Here is a 16294-nt window from a genome sequence, read left to right as displayed (position 1 = left end):
GCATTTGGTTTGCCCGTTTCTGGTTGTGGATTTTCTATTAATATTCATAAGGTATATTGGTCTGTAGTTTTCTGTACTCCTTGAGGTCTTTGGTTTTTGTTAATGGTTTCATTGGATTCTCAGGTGGGAAATCATTACAATGCAACCGTAGTCTTGGACAAGAATCCACCTCAGCCGCTTCAAGCAAATGGAAATTTCTACATCTAGCAGAGAAAGCTATATAGTTTTTAGACGTTCCTCTCCTTAAAGCTTCCTTTCCCTTCCTCAAACCAACTAATAAAACTTGGCCTTTTATGATCCGAAACTTAGGTATCACCTTCTGATGATCTGTTCTCATTGTTCTGATGTACTGCTGAAAAGTCAACATTTACTGCAAGAGACCCCCCTCTCTGAATAAGCACTTTTGATATACCTCTGGTTCTCCACTCACTTATACCAACTGTGATTGGTCAAGAGCGAAGTCAAGAACACTTCGGTGATTAATCTCAATTGAACAAAAGTGGAACCGAAGGCACAAGAAGTAATAGGCCCTGCAGGTGGGATCAGAACTCAGACCTCCAGGAGGGACAGGGTGAGGCCAAGATTGAACAAGGCACGGGAAACTTCAGTTGCTCTGGTAGCGGATGGCGAGAGAGAGTAAGTTCGCCCCGGTGTCCCCTAGCGGGGCATTGCTGGCATGGCTCCGGTCTGCACGTGGTCAGGTCAGGGTGGGGCTCAGCCCACACTCGGCCTGCGGGGGCGGGACCCACGGAGGTAAGGGAGCGGGGCGATCCGCGGTGCGGAGCGCCTGGGCGCGGAGACCGAGGCGAGCTCGAGCGCTTTCCGCGGGGTTTGGCTCCTGTCGCTTCCCGTCTCCCAGACCCGGCTTCGCGGCCGCCGGAGCCGCCGGGCGGCGAGTGCTCAGAGCCGGGCTGCGAGTGGCCGGGCGCGCCGGGAGGGGGCGCGGAGCGGGCGGCTCCCGGAAGCGGACGCAGGTAAGGGCCGGCGGCTCCGGGCCCCGCAGGGCACGCCTCGCCGAGAGGGTCTGGCCTTCACCCGCCCTGAGCGGCCGCGGCTGCTCGGGCGGCTGCTCTTCCCCGAGCTAGGACTGCTGGAGGGCTGGCCTGGCCTGGCCGCGCCGCCCCCCACCCCGGGCCTCAGGTGATGTGGCCACGGTGGTTTAACTTTCGCACTTGAGGCTCTCCGTGGAGTCCTCGGGGCGCGACCGGAGGCGGGGTGGAATTACACCGGGTCTGGAAACGTGAGCCAGGGCGGTGAGCATCGGGGCCGGGGTAGTTGGGGGGGGGGGGGGGGGGAGGGAGCAGGGATCCGGCGGAGGGCAGGGAGTGGGGGGTGGACGACTGGGTGGACTGTTGGCTGCTCTCCAGGTCGGAGTTGAGGAACTGAGTCCAACTGGGGAGAGTCGGCACACACCCCCTTCCGTGGCCCGTTGCCTCTGCACAGAGCCACTTTCTTTTGTCTGGTCCTTTTTGGTATTGGCCTTTCAGCTGCTTTTGTTGCAGTCTTGGATCCAGAGTGTACAGAATTTGCTCGGCAGAGGTTAGAAGGAAGCTTTGTGCAGCAGCGGGGCGAGGTGGGCAGAGGGTTGTTGGGGGGATGTTGTTATTGTTGCCTTAATTAGCGTGCATTAACACGTATTTATCACCGTGACCTTTTCCAGGTAGTACTCAATACTTCTGTAGCATCTAATAGTTTGGCTGGACCCAAGACAATATTCATTAGCTAACTTCAAAGGAACATTGTGTGGACAGGTTACTATTAAATTGCCCCATTTTATAGGCCAGGCACCTCAGGCACCCACGCCCAAACCTGATGATAAAACTAAGCAGTCAGCCCTTGAGGAAGAACTTGTCTGAGAGTTATCCTCGGTCCAGTCAGTCACTCAACCTCGCACAAAATGTAGGGCCCACAGTGCCCATCTGACACATTGTATTTTTGTTAAGTCATTAATTACTGAAACCTTTTGTTAAAAATAGAACTGAGCCCTTTTCTGACTCTGGGAATAGCACCCATAAAAAATCATTTTAGTACATCAGAATCATTTTGTTACCAGAGCCCAAGTTCAGGGCCACCTGGGTGCCTTCGGACTTCAGCTCAGGTCGTGATCTCCTGTCTGTGAGTTCAAGCCCCCGCATCAGGCTCTGTGCTGACATCTTGCACTCTGTCTCTCAAAATAAATAAACATTAAAAAAATAAAATAAAAACCCACCCAAGTTCAGCTTCCTGTTGCTGGGAAGGCTTAAGAGATGAGTTTTCAGTGGAAAAGAATATGAGCTTTGTTCATGAGGCTGGCCACCTGGGGAGAAGGCGGACTCTTGCCCAAAGGCCAACTATGAGATTTGTCTTGCCCTGATATTTTTAAAGTATGTTGATCAGTTAAGGGAATACAGTCGTCTGTGATGTTTCTTGATTAGGTGCAGACTCCACGATGCCAGATACAGAGTTAGCTTTGTACTCAGAGGTTGTGCAGAGAAGTTCCTTGGTGCCCTGGGTTGATTGTGCAAAAAGAGCTGATTCCTTGGTACCCAGGGGTGGTTGTACAGGAATACTCTGTTGTTTCTGCAAAGGAGGGCAAGGTCTATAGATGCACAAAGGGAGGTCAGTAAAGTCATTCGTGTGACCTTAAAAAGAAAAAAAAAAAAAAACATTTCGCTAAAAGAGGGCTGGTCTAATCAGCAAGCTGAGGGGCCTTCAAGTGGACTTCCTGGCCTCTGTGGCCTGGGAAAGTTCTGGTCCCATATTCCCCAGGGCCAATGGTCTGCAAATCTTGAAGAAAGCCAGTTCTGTTACAGATCAAGGGCCTTAAGTCAGCAGGCAAGGAGTGTGTTAACTTGAAGCAAGTTAACCCTTAAGACCAGCTGGAGTGCTGTTACATGTTCAGTTGGATCGGGAGAGTAGTAGTAAGGACTAAGGTTTTTTGTTTTGTTTTTTTTTGTTTTTGTTTTTTTTTTGGTCTTTGGTCTGTCAAATTTTTAATCTCCTATATAAATACTGTGCCACTGGGAGCCCTAAATATTTATTTAATGAATAAGTGGAATAGAAGAAGTGAGCTCCTAGGTATCCTAGAACAATGTGCAGAAAGCTTTCCCAAACAGAAGAATTAAGCATTTAGGAGAATAGCCATTTTAATAATTTCAATGACATTTAACTTGTAATCGGGCACATTTATGTTGTTGTACTTTTTTAACTCTCAGAACCATCGACAGTTCACGAGTTTTCCTAGGGTTTTCTTTTATGTGAATTTGCCAATAGATCTTTTACTGTCCATTTTTCTTCCTCCCTTTCATTTATGTATTTGGTTTTTCACAGTGAAGGTATTTTTTCTTCTAAAATCAAGTATTTAAAAAACAAGCATTCTTTCTTGGTAAAATAGACTCAAGTAGGACTTTTATGAGTGTATTTTAGGTTAGACACTAGCCTCTCTAATAAGTAGCTGTCAAACATCAAGCAAGAATTCTTTAAGACAAGTATGCAGTGAATCTTTAATCATTTTAATGGAGCTCTGTAATATTTTATGACACATCTATTTCATATAATGCCTTTTTATCAAGCAGCATAAAGCTAAACATTTCATTAAAATTTTGCCAACGACGAGATCCTTAGACTTAATTATTGACTCATGAAATAAACACAGTTCTTTGCCTTACACCACCTTCATTCATCCACTTGGGAAAAAAAAAAAAAAAGAATGATAATCTGGCCTTTCTGTCATTAGTGATATTTGGAGAGTTAATGAAGTAAATATTTTTAACCACATGGAAGAAAGATGCTCTGTGACTTCAAAGTGTGACTATAGAGTCATGAAACCCTGCCCTTATCCAAACATGCTGTTATTTATTTTTTAAGGGAGAGTGTTCATTCCAAGTGGTCACTTTAGGACACTACACGCTTCCAAAAGTTGCTATTCACAATTATTTTGAATCTTTTGAAATGTCTAGTCAATTTACAAGTAACAGAAACATGCTTTCAGGATCGCTTTTATAAGTACTTGTTTTTGTTTGTATTTTTTAATCAAAAAACTATTAACTCCATTAGAACACCATTTTCATTTGCTAAATTTGAAAAATGATTTCTGCATGACTGTGAAACTCTTTTCTACCTTCCAGATTTTGCCACTATTAAGGATATTAAAAGATTATTTGAAAGGCTATGAAAACAATTTCAAACCAGTGGTTTAAAAATAGTTTTAAACAATGGCAACGTTGTTAGAATAACTTTGCATCCTTCCCAGAGTGACTACTCTAAAGGGGACAATACTTACTTGAAGGCTAAAGTTCTATGTCTATATGTGTATAGGCATAGATATACTTATTTTTATATGTACATTTGCATGTTTGTTAAATAATTTGAATTGTAACCTAACAATTTATAGTAGTCCACAATAAAATGGGGACATAAAAATGCCCACATTAAAATACCTTGTTTTGGCTCTAGTATTCGATAAAGTGCATAAAAAAGGAATCATATTGATGAAAACTAAGTATTCTTGTTTCTTTAAACATCATCCCCTTAATTAACAAGGTGTTTTTTTGCTTTCTTAGATTTTGAAAATATTGGAGGAAATGACTTGAATGGCAAATCTCTTAGAAAAGCTAGCTAAGGAAATTAAATCTGTTGCATTTTTTTATCTTTATAATTTTCTCTGTAGCAAGCAGAAATATTATAAATGGTTATATTAATAATAGAACTGACCTCATTCTATAATCTCTTTACTTGATTATTTCACTGGTTTGATGGCTGGAAAAATTTAGAAACAATCAGTAGATCATTAGCACACATATTTAAAGCAGTTTCAAAACATCCTTCATAAAATTGCTGAGATAAGCATGAGAGTTATTCTGAATTAGATTTGCCTGACCTATTTAGAAGCCTGTTGAAAAAATTTATCCAAGGCACCAGAATTGAAGTGTGAACACCAATTCAGGCTGCTTTTAACAAATAGTATAGGCAGGTTGGCCAATGATGTGACAAGTAATTTGAGGACTATTTACTTAATTAATTAATGGAGCTAGAAATTAAAACTGAAGTGTATTTTTCTGGCCATATTCTCAAAATTTTGGGTTTAAGGTAGAGACTGTTCTTTCTCAGACAACTTGTCTCCTGGAGAATATATAAATTGTGTAATAAATATTTATATGGCTGCACTTGGCTGATTTAAAACCAACTAAGGCTTTATGGTCCTAAATAAAACCTTCTCTCTTCTAGTCAGGCATTATTCTTTTTGCTCACCAACCATATCCTTTCCCAGCTTAGTGTTTTGCCTTATATTATTTTCCTTGCTCAAGATACCTATTTCTCTGCACTCTCCTTAACTAATGCTGTCTACATCCTTTCTATCCTTAAGACCCAGCTGTAATACCACTGTTTTCCATAAAGCTTTCCCTGACCCTAGTTCTTGTTTTCAGTTTACCAGGCAGTTGTAGTTGTTGGTTACTATCTATGTTTTTTAATATTTAATTAACCGCGTCCTTGAACTTGTTCTCCACCTAGATTTTTTTTCCTTGAAGGCACAAGTCATACCTTAAATATATATATATTTTTTTCTGAATGCTATACAGCAGCTAGAACACTGGATAATAGCAGGACATATCAGCTTATAAGGTTAGATCTATAAGATGAATTTATTAATCAGGTACTGAGGTAAAATTTCTTAATGCTTCATAATTGTATCAGTCATTGTTCTAGTAGAAAACAGATTGCAGGCTCAGATGGGGTAATGGAGAAGAGTTTAACTTAAAAGGTGTGCCTGGATTAAAATACACCACCAATGGATGGTGAAGTATCTCACGACTATCTGTAGTGGGAGCCATTATCATCCCTAGGCCTGAAGGGTAAGAGAAGAGAACCATTACTGAAACCCAAAGACAGTAGCTATGTGGAGGGAAAGGGTATGTGACTATAGCTCTGGTCTTTCTGTGATCAAGCAGGGGAGCAAGCAGCTGCAGGAATAAATACCCCAGCTTCACTTTCGTCCAGTCCTCTGATGTCCTGTTTCGTTCTCGTTTAATTCAGTTACTAACATGCAAGAACACTTTATTTATGAATGATGTATTTCATTTGAACCACCATCCTTTTTCCCCCCTTGTGATGTTAGTTGGTATGGTATTGGTATACATGCCATCTCCTTGATTTGTTTCATCATATGTTGTCTTTTGCTTATACAGTGCACAGGTGGAGACCTAGAACTATGTGCATGGTCATTGGTAAATCTCCCTTCACCATTCCAACCATTTGATTTGGCTGAATCAGTCAAGGGTGCTCATTTTTGTCTTTGTGCCATTTTCATAGATCATTGATTTTCAGTCTTGGTGTATGTGGTTCTGAGTGTCGTCATTCTGATTCAGGCAGGTTTAGGATAAGGCTTGAGCATCTGTTCTTTTACAAAACATTCACATATTTCAGATACACAATACATGAGAACCACTAGCAAAAATAGTCACTTTGACCCAAAGGTTATGGCTGTTGCCCCCTTTCTCCTCATTGTATACGTAGCGTCATCAAGGCTCAAATGCAAATTTGATTGTTCTTTATGTACTCTTGAAAGCAAAATAACTGTCTTAGATTTTTCATTTTGTGAAATGCTTATGTTATAGGATGCAAAACATGTGGCTTCCATGTTAACAAATTTCAAGTTTAGAAAAATCATAAAACATTTCAAATAAACAATATAGAAAATAATATAATGAACACTCATGTTCTCATCCCTTAGTCTTCTAAAAAATAACATATTACTATTATTAATTATTTTTTTAAAAGCCCCTTTAAATCCCTTCTTAGAAGTTACTATTATCTTAAGCTTGGTGTCTGTTACTCCCTTTAGTATTTTTAAACTCATGCTACAGAAACATCAGTAAACAAAACATAACATTGTTGCACATGCCTTAAATTTTTTTTGTGACTGTTACTAAGCTCTGGGTGTCGTTCTTTAATGAGCATATTTCTGCAGCATTTTTTCCTTGTTTGACATAATGTAGAGTTTTTTCTAGATACATGTAGCTTTAGTTTACTTTTATTATACAGTATTACATTGTATCCACGATCAGAAATTTGTCACATCTATTGATGACCATATGGTATGTTTCTAGTGTTTTGCTACTGCAAAGTGTTGCTAAAATGAACATTCCTATATGATATATTTTTTAGTTTTTTTTTGTGTACATAAACACTTAGATGTATAACTGTAAATCAGTAGATGCACGTTCTCTCTTACCAGAGTTTGCCAAATTCCTTTCCAATATGTTTGTGCCTCGTTGTGCTTTATGAGTCTCTTGATGCTGCTTCCTACCATTTTAATGTGATATTATCAGACATTTATATTTTCCCCAATGTAATGGTTATGAAATGGTGTCTTATTTTAATTTTAACTTTCCCAATTTCTGGTAGAATTGAGCACTTTTCATATGACTGCTAGCCATTTGGTTTTCCTCTTCTAAAAATGGTGTTTCTCAAAGTTTTGCAGCTTTTTACCTTACTGACCTAAATTGTTCCAAGATAAGATGAGTTATAAATAATATGAAGAAATAAATGTGGCATCCAGTTTGTCATTGGAATGTCTATAAAATTATTAATCTTTTAACCAATTGTGTAAAAGAATTTCCCAGTTCAAAAGTGATACCTGAATAGCAGCATCCAGTGTAGTTTTTTCGCATTTTTCTTTAAGTTCCTCTGAAGATGCAGAGTAACATGAAAACTCAACATAAAACCAGAAAAAAAAAAAAAAAAACAAAGAAAACACACACACACACACACACACACACACACACACACACCACGTAAAACACAAAAACCAGAGAAGTGACCTCAAGAAGCAGATTGTCCTCTGGTGAGAACTTCCCCACATCAGCACCTTCCTTCCCTATGCTACTCTTGCCTGTTGATGCAGACTGCCTGGTGAATATAAACTCGGAGGCTTCTTTCTGCTCCCTCAGTCACTTCCCTCAAGTATGCAGGTCTTCTGCCAACTAGCAAACTGGGAAGACATCCCTCCCACCCTCTGAGATACTGCTCAGTGAGGCAGGGACTCGTGGATATTCCTTTACTTTCTGTGTTCCATGCAAATTGCAGGACGTGCATAGGCGGAATGTAGGGGGTTTGTGGTGGGTGCCACAGAGCATTCGGAGACCTGCAGCCCAAAGAACCCTGTTGACAGTGTATGGAAGCAGTTGTACTCGGACCTGTCTTCGTGGGTCCTGTCACTTCTCTCCCGGGGAAACGGATAGGCCATAAAAGCTGGTGCATGACATCCCCTCTGAAGAACACAATAGAGAACAGAGAAACAGGTGGCTGACACCCTGCTAGAGATAGCGAAACCATGTGGAGCACTTTGTGTTTATTAGCAAGCTCTGCCACCATAGACCCGAGCAGGTGGCCAGAAGAGTGACCGTGGTAATTTTTTCACCTTGTCTGTATAACACCAAGCCTAGGCAGATCTCCCTGGGATTAAAGGGTATAGGGAGAAAAAGAAATAAAACAAACTTAAATGGCACCCCTGAAATACTGTGGAACAAAGGAAGGTTGATTATTAAAGGGGTTGTGATGTAACAATAATTTCAAGGTCTTGATAGGGAGTAGCACCATGTTTTTCCATATTTTTATATTTTATGCCCATATATTTTGTAGCCTTAGCCCTTGATTTGTGCCTCAAGGATTCTACAAATAGTGAAGTATCTAGCCCCTTCATTTATTTTGTCAAGTTGAAATTTTGGAAATCCTTATAAGATTTCGTAGGAGGGGAAAAGGGCAACTGCTGGTATTCTCAAAATACTGAACTTAAAAGAAATCTCGCAAGTTGAATCAATTTCATTAGGCTGTCTTGCTAATCACCATTAAAATTGTTGTGTGTGAAATTATTGATGTTGGATTTAATCATGAGTAACTGTTCAGAATGTAGGATAAGTTAGTACATCACATGTGCGGAAACATTTGAAGAAGGCAAGGGGAACCATACATCCAGTAGCCTCTGGGGGCCTCACTGAAGGGGAAGACGGAAGAAACAACCAGTACACCATGGCTGTTTCAGGATTATTCTTAAGTCACATCTTCTTAGTACACCATGTAAGAGCATCACTGAGTTTCAGAGAGATCCATGCTGAAGGCCTGTCTATGCAGAACACCTGTCTGTAGAAGCATCTGTTGCCACATAGTGAGAAACTGGAAAATGATAACCCATTACCTGTGTCCTGATGTGGATTCCATAATTCTAAAGAAGGGCAGGGGAAGGGGCGGGGGGGGGGGGGGGGGAGTACACAAAGGCAGCGCAAACTTTAAAAGTGAAAAAGTACCACTCCCCATATGGTAAGTGGTACTTACCATAAGTGGTAAGTGGTAAAAATACCACTCCCCATACCACACACAGGAGTGTGTGTAGTTTTTGTGGACTCTGTTAACTCATTGGAGCCTGTTTTATTTTTAGAAGAGTTAAAGGGGAGTACTTCTGGAGTACTTCTGATGTCACCCAAAAGCTGCTCAGGACTGAAAGGAGATCTCGAAGCTTGGAACTAGTTACTACTTCCCTGTCTTACCTCTGCTTTTCTTACTGTAGTCCTCCTGGATGCCAGCAAAAGGGGTGGGGGGGGGGGAATGTTTTTGCCTCCTTTGTTCCAATAAATGGCTTAAGAGAGAGCACTTTCCCCCAACTTTGAACTGTCTGTAAGGACTTCAATCTGCTTCACTCCTCATATCCTTACAAATCTTAAGACTCTAGAAAATAAGAACCTTTTCCTCACAAAGTAGTGAGAACAATTTAGGAAGCTACTTGACTTCTCTAGGCCTCAGTTTCTTTATCCATAAAATGATCTTAACAATCCTTACCTCATGGGAATGTTCTGATGATTAAAGGAGCTAATGCCACTTTATAAGTACTGTGCTCAAAATAGTATCTAGTATTTAAAATAATACTAACCTTTGACTTCATGTTTGATGATTAGAGATTTTAGTTTAAAAATAACAAAGTATATCTCTTTATGGCCCTTTGCTAAACAGAAAGATGGGGCGCCTGGGTGGCTCAGATGGTTGGACATCCGACTTTGACTCAGGTCATGATCTCATGGTTTGTGAGTTTGAGCCCCACATTGGGCTCTGCACTGGTGATGTGGAGCCTGCTTGGTATTCTCTGTCTCTTCCTCTCTCTCTGTCCCTTCCTCACTTGTGCTCTTTCTCTCAAAATAAATAAAGAAAACTTAAAAAAAAAAACTTAAAAGAAAAAGAGCAAGGTTTTCTGATGGATTCCTTCATAGATGTTTATAAATAATTTTAATACATCCAGTAATCTATAGTTGTCAAACTACATCTGATGTCCTGAATCTCGGACTGTGTTCTAAGATGGAGTCTCTAAAAAGTGAATCTTTGTAAGCTTTATGAGGCAGGGACCAGCTTCCTTCGGTGGTGTTTGCTAAACTACCCTGGTGATGCCAGTAAATTGTGCCTTGACTTTAAGCAGAGTGAGGAAGTAATTTATTTATTTATTTTTTGTCTTACCTCTGCTTACTTGCTTATTCACTCAACTGATTGGTGCCCAACACTGTGTCAGCACCACAATAAATTACACTGTCAAGGAGCTTGTAACTCAGCAGCGAAGACAGACATGGAACAAGTAATGAAAAGTGTGATGAATGTTCTGAAGGAGAACTAGAAAGGTATTTAGTGGAAAATAATCGTTTAAGGATGATCCCCACCTGTACCCCCTTCGGAAAGGGGTATTTATGCTGACTTGAGGGATATGGAGGTACTCTCTAGAGGGCGGAGGTAAACTTTCTAGTGATCCAGCAGTAGGAGGCAGAGGAGGGAGCCAGTGGAGTGGAGGATATGAAAAAAGGCTGGACTGCTGGACTGTAGAGCCGTGTGGGGCGGAGTGTAGACAGCAGTCTGGTCAGCAGAGCACAAGGAAGCCTCTCAAAGAAGCAGCAGAATAATGATTTGTTTTGCATTAACATCTTCAGTATGGAGAATAAAATGTTTCAGGTTTTCATGGAGTAAAATTTTGGTGACTAGAACCATCATTTCTGGCCTGGAGTTTTTGAAGGCATACATTCGCTTATTGTTTAGAGAGTACATGGGATGAAATATCTTTCTTTCCCCACATTTCTTCCTTGGTCTATTAGACAGATTCTGTTCCACTCTCCCTTTTCGAAGGAACTGGCGAGGAAGCTTCTTCAGTCCACCTTAATCGTCTTCCCTCCCATTGCCCCTCCCTTTTGGACTGCGAAGTTCTCCAAACATATTCTAAGAATCATGACTTGAACTCTCAGTGACCTTACCAAATGACAGGAATAAGTTTTTCTTGCAGTAGTTAACAGAATGGGAAGCTTTCAGTTATAACCTGAAAACCTCTGCTACAAATAGCTTGAACTTGTCTAGAAACGTTTGATTATGTATCATGTACATTCATGAATGACATTGTAACAAAGTAAAAGAAAGCTCTGGAGCCAGAAAGAACAAAGGTGGGCAGAGCTTGGAAAGTAGACACACAGAAACTATCCTTGCTGTTAGAGTGAGGTCACCTAGGTTCACTAACGGAGGGGCTTCTTGTTTTGTTTTGGTTTTGGTTTTTTCCCCCAGGGGCTTGGGTTTTAATACTCAAGACTCATGCAGGAGGCCAGAATCCTCAGGTATACATGAGGGCAGGCAGTTGGCAACTGAAACTTCCCACAAAGCCAGGATTTTGAAAGGCCAACACTCTCAGTGTAACAAGAGATTAGAAACAAAAAAACAAACAAACAAAAAACAAACAAACAAACAAAAAAAAAAACAACGTCCACAGACACAGAGAGATTATACAGAAGTCTGTATCGGTCTAGTCTGAGCAGATTATGGAGAAAAGTCTCATCTGAAAATTTGCTTTATGAAATTTTTTAAATGTGAAAAATTTGAAACATACTCAGAAATAGAATTGTATAATGAATCCTCATGTACCCATCAGCTTCAATAGTTATTATTCTTTCATTCTTTTTTCTACATTATGAAATTTGTTTCTATATTATATACTTGGACCTGTGAATGACCAAAGCTACAATATTGATCTCTAGCTCAGGACCTTTAAAAAAGATAACAGCATTATATAACACATCCACATTGAACTTAGTTCATGTATAATTTTACTCATTTGTCTCAAAAATCTGTATTTTTAAAGTTGATTTCTTGGATTTAAGATTTAGTCACTGTCTACACATTGCTTTTCATTGATATCTGATATCTCTTAAGTTTTTCCTTCCTCTTAAAAATTCATTTATTTGTTGAAAAACCTAAGTCATTTGTTCTGTAGAATTTTTCTTATTTTGTATTTGGCCAGTCATATCCTTATGGTGTTATTTAACATGTTCCTTTATTCTTCATTTAGTAATTAAAATGGCTCTTAGATTTAGATGGTTGCTTGATTCAGTTTAGGTTTTTTTTTTAAAGAATACTTTATAGATGGTGCTGACTACTTTTATTTAAACAAATTTTTTCTTTAACATTTTTATTTATTTTTGAGAGATAGAGCTCGAGGAGGGGAGGGACAGAGAGAGAGGGAGACACAGAATCCAAAGCAGGCTCCAGGCTCTGAGCTGTTAGCACAGATCCCAACATGGGGCTCAAACCCACAAACTGTGAGATCATGACCTGAGTGGAAGTCGGATGCTCAACTGACTGAGCCACCCAGGCGCCCTGGTGCTGACTATTTTTAATTGCACTGCATCAGGAGGCACTTGATGTTTGGTTGTTGTTATGGGCTGAATTGTGTCCTTGCAAATTCATTTTTTTTTAACACTTATTTATTTAATTCAAGAGGGGAGGGAGGGGCACAGAGAGAGAGGAAGAGAGAGAATCCCGAGTAGGCTCTGTGCTGTCCGTCCTGCTATGGGGCTCAGTTCCACAAACGGTGAGATCATGACCTGAGCTGAAATCAGGATTTGGACCCTCAACCAATTGAGCTACACAGGTGCCCCACAAATTTGTATATTGAAGGGTTAATTCTCAGTACCTCAGGATGTGACTGTTTTTGGAGATAAAACCTTTAAAGTTACAATGAGGCTGTTTGGGTGAGCCCTAATCCAATCTGACTGGTGTCCTTATAAGCAGAGAAATTTTGGATTCACACAGAGACATCAGGATGGGTGCCTACAGAGGAAAGACCATGTGAGGACACATGAGAAGGCAGCCATCTAAAACCCAAGCAGAGAGACATTAGAAGAAACAGTCGTGATGGTCCCTTGATCTTAGACTTCTACCTTCCAGAACTATGAGAAAAAACTTCTTTTGTTAAAGCCCCCCAGTGCCACAGGGCACTTTGTTATGGTAGCCCTAGTAAGCTAATACAGTTGTTCTCTATTTAGTTATGATTGCTGAGTTTAAGATATTAGGCTTGATCTTTGAGTTCATGTGGTACAGCCTTGTACCTACATTATAAAATGCTCCATCCTTTTTTTTTTTCCTAATGTTTTTAGTATCTACTGATGGTGTTTTTTTCCTAAATCTATCATTTTATTAAGGGGTGAAAAATGGTGATTATATTGATTTTCCTACATTTCTGTAGGATCATTTGAGCATGATGCCTCAAAATAGCATGATGTCTCATGAGTTTTTCCCCATCAATTATTTAGTTACTGTAAAAATAGTATGTATAGCAAAGGTAGACTTGATTCTTTTTATAATTCATCTGTTTTCAGATTAAGACATCCTTTAAATCACCTGAGAATCCTTAACTTCAGATTTTAGGGCTTGAATTTATACTACCAGGGTGACCCAAGGATCCCCAAACTGAGAAACTTAACTACAAAACATTCTTTCGTTGGTGATACCCCTTTAGCACCTGGCAGATAGAAGGTGAAACTTTTTCCTGGCGGAACAGGTCCTCTAACAAGGCCCCACACTTGTCTCATGGTAAACATGAGTTTATATTCTGAGATTATGAAACCAAAGAGGAAGTGAGTGAAAATTAATAGACATAACTGAAAAAAATTTAGATCCCCAGAAAATTTAAGTGGGCCCAGGGCTTATTATTTTGTTCTTTTCTGTTTCCATACTCACAGCCTTGTAGATCTCTGTTTTGTGGCTTTAGAGAACCATCCTCATTTAAATCTCCTCCTCAGATACTGTAATTTACAAGTCCAGATTCTGGAATCCAGCCGTGTCCTTAATAGTGATACTTGAAAGTCAAATAGACACCTCAGATTTCATACATCCAAAACTGAGCTCCTGACCTGCCCCTCCTTTGTGTCTGCATCCTTGCCCATATCAGTTGATAGCAATTCCATCTTTAAAGTCGCTCATTCTAAAAAATTTCGAGCTATCTTTGATTCTTCTCTTAGACCCCTCATGCAGTCTCTCTGGAGACCTTGTTTCCTCTATTTACACTGTATGTCCAGAAGTTGACCATTACTTATCACCACCACTGCTACCACCGTGATCTGAGTCCTGTCTTTTGGGTAGATTATTGCAGCAGTGTTTTCCCATTCAAACAGAGTTTATCTGGTAATTGATAGTTTTAGTAACTGTATTTCTACTTTATACTTAGAATTTTTATTTACAACTAAATCTTGGGGCACCTGGATGGCTCAGTCTGTTGAGCATCTGACTCTTGATTTTGGCTCAGGTCACGATCTCAGGGTCATGGGATTGAGCCCTCCCCCCCCCCCCCCCCCCCCCCCCCCCCGCCATCAGGTGCCTGCTTGGGATTCTCTCTCCATCGACCCCTCTCCCCTCCTTGCTCGCGCGCGCTCTCTCTCAAATAAAAAAACAACAAGGAAACACACATAAAATATAAAATAAAACAAAATCTTATGCCCTGTCTCTGGGAGCTTACAATTTATAGGAAGAAACAGATGTACCCATTAGTATAATACCTGGTGGTACAGTGACATGAGTACTGATCAGAGGCTTATGTAACACGTGAACTACTCAAAGGTAAAGGCTGCTCAGGAAAGATAAAGCAAACAGTAATAGCACCAGGAGCTTTAAACCCTTTTGGAGGGAAAATGATAGGATAATTAACTAAATAAACAGGCTCAGGGATTTTGACTCTTCTAGGTCAGTGCTTTCTCCACTGGCACATACCCTTTTCTTTTTCTTTCTTTCTTTCTTTCTTTCTTTCTTTCTTTCTTTCTTTCTTTCTTTTTTTCTTTTCTTTTTTTTTTTTTTTGGTCTCTGCTATCAGTCTTTTGCAGTAAGCTAGTATGGCTGCCTCCATAGTCAACAAAAAGCCATTCTGTGTAACTGTTCTTTTGGCCCAAAAGAAAAATGGATTTTGAAGCCAAATCAGTGTGCTTTTCTGTGGTGCCACTTTCTCCTCGGAATCCTTTCTTGATAGTTGATACTTGATCCATCAAAAAGAATATAGCTGTCCAGTAAAAGCATGGCAAATTAGCTACTTATTATCACCTTTCAGTTAAGACCATGTGTCGTATCATGTTAATGTATTTCACATAAAGTAAAGATGTTTCAGCCCATTTTTACCTTTCTGAGAAATCAGCATGAGAAGCATCTGGGGAAGTAAGACTCTGTTTAATCTCAGGACCAATTGGTTATTGGGATGTTTCCCTCCACAAATCATGTGAATTTTGTGTCTTCTCTCTCACCCAATTGGTTTAGAATCCCTGTCACCCTCCCATACGTTTTCACAGTCTATGTATTTGTTATTCATTGTGTTCTCTCATAAAATAGTAGTAGAGCCTTGGCAAATACTTACTGAATGAACATCTGTAGCTTCAAAGCACAATTTAAAATTCATTTTAAAGTATCACCTGATTTTATTTTCTTCTTGCTACTGTCTCTTCTTGGTCCAATCAGGAATATTGGTGGTACTTTTATTTAAAATATGGTAGACCTACTTTAGATTGCTCAAAAATCTCCAAAATGACTAAACCTATTCCTTGGAACAAAAAATTGCAGACATCATCTGGTGGTTTCTGGTATTTACATATGAATACAAATATACACACAGCATTTTTGTAAAGTGTATTTTGCTTTCCTCACAATTCTGTTAATTCTGTATGTAATTTCTACCCTTCCTTAAATTTTCCCCCTAAGAAAGTAGTGTCTGAGGAATAAGTATATGTATGGGTACTCCACACTCTTACTTTGATTCATCTTTAGAATTTGTTCCTTCTTTTACCAAAGAATGGTAGCCGTTAAAATGGGTGATATTAATCAAATACAGAAGTTAGAAAATGTGCCTCTTCAGTATCTTTTTTTTTTTTTTTTTTTTTTTTTTTCAATTCTTAAAAGTGTCACTTGTATTGAAAAGCTGCAGTGAGCGTTTAAGACTGAACATCTGACGTAGGTTTGGGAGAGAAAGAAAAGGAAAAAGGACAAGTTTAAA

At 39.8% G+C, this 16294-nt stretch overlaps 1 protein-coding gene across 3 annotated transcripts in view; it reads left to right on the top strand.

Moving 5' to 3' along the window:
- The first annotated feature begins 748 nt into the window (after positions 1-748).
- Positions 749-16294, top strand: part of RNF180 (ring finger protein 180) — a 204405-nt gene continuing 188859 nt past the window's right edge. For 2 of the 3 annotated variants that reach the window (XM_060635689.3, XM_060635688.3), the window contains exon 1: positions 981-1253. The gene's annotated coding sequence lies outside the window, so the exon portion shown is untranslated. The other variant, XM_060635687.3, reaches the window with a different exon arrangement.

This window comes from Panthera onca, chromosome A1 (genome assembly GCF_046562875.1).
Source record: "Panthera onca isolate mPanOnc1 chromosome A1, mPanOnc1 haplotype 2, whole genome shotgun sequence".
NCBI classification, from domain to species: domain Eukaryota; kingdom Metazoa; phylum Chordata; class Mammalia; order Carnivora; family Felidae; genus Panthera; species Panthera onca.
The sequence above is the reverse complement of the archived record's forward strand: the minus strand, read 5'-3'. Positions and strand labels throughout refer to the sequence as shown.